The sequence below is a fragment of the Muntiacus reevesi genome, chromosome 3, assembly GCF_963930625.1.
Source record: "Muntiacus reevesi chromosome 3, mMunRee1.1, whole genome shotgun sequence".
In the NCBI taxonomy this organism is placed as follows: domain Eukaryota; kingdom Metazoa; phylum Chordata; class Mammalia; order Artiodactyla; family Cervidae; genus Muntiacus; species Muntiacus reevesi.
In genome coordinates this window covers 269,278,343-269,279,235 of record NC_089251.1, presented here as the reverse complement: position 1 = coordinate 269,279,235, position 893 = coordinate 269,278,343, and the positions used below count along the sequence as shown (strand labels likewise).

General features: G+C 41.4%; 1 non-coding gene across 1 annotated transcript; it reads left to right on the top strand.

The window, feature by feature from the left end:
* Positions 1-500: 500 nt before the first annotated feature.
* LOC136165585 (U6 spliceosomal RNA) lies at positions 501-607 on the top strand. The gene has a single exon (XR_010662594.1). It is a non-coding gene; the product is annotated as a U6 spliceosomal RNA (small nuclear RNA).
* Positions 608-893: the final 286 nt, after the last annotated feature.

Sequence of the window (893 nt, the reverse complement as noted above, 5' to 3'; positions counted from 1 at the left end):
CATTTACCACTGTAGATATTTCCCCTTGTATTCTCTCAGCTTTTGCTTTATTTATTTGAGACATTGCTAGTAGATGAACATATATATATACACTGTGCTTGGTTGCTCAGTCATGTCTGACGCTTTGCAACCCTTTAGACTGTAGCCCTCCGAACTCCCCTGTCCTTGTGATTTTTTAGGCAAGAATACTGGAGTGGGTTGCCATTTCCTTCTCCAGGGGATCTTCTCGACCCAGGGATTGAACCCACATCTCCTGTGTCTCATGCGTTGCCAGCAGATTCTTCCCCTGCTGAGCCATCAGGGAAGCCTAGTATTTGGATAGAAATGTGTAATAGTTATATCTGCTTAGTGACTTACTGTTACGAAGTATTCCACTTTTATTCTGAAAGTGCTTTTTGCATGAAGGTCTAGTTTGTCTGGGATTGATATAACAACACCAGTTTTCTTTTTATTGTTTTCTAAGGCTGATCTACATACGTGGTTTTAAAAAATCATATTCTGTGCTCGCTTCGGCAGCACATATACTAAAATTGGAACGATACAGAGAAGATTAGCATGGCCCCTGCGCAAGGATGACACGCAAATTCGTGAAGCGTTCCATATTTTTAACGGACCACCAGCCCAGGTGGGATGCATGAATCAGGTGCTCTTGCCTGGTGCACTGGGAGGACCCTGAGGAGTCGGGTGGGGAGGGAGGTGGGAGGGGGGATCGGGATGGGGAATACGTGTAACTATATGGTTGATTCATGTCAATGTATGACAAAACCCACTGAAATGTTGTAAAGTGATTGGCCTCCAACTAATAAAATAATATTTAAAAAAAAATAAAAAAAAAAATAAAAAATCATATTCTGCTTTTATGTTATCAAAGCCTGATTGTTTCTTGTCGTATC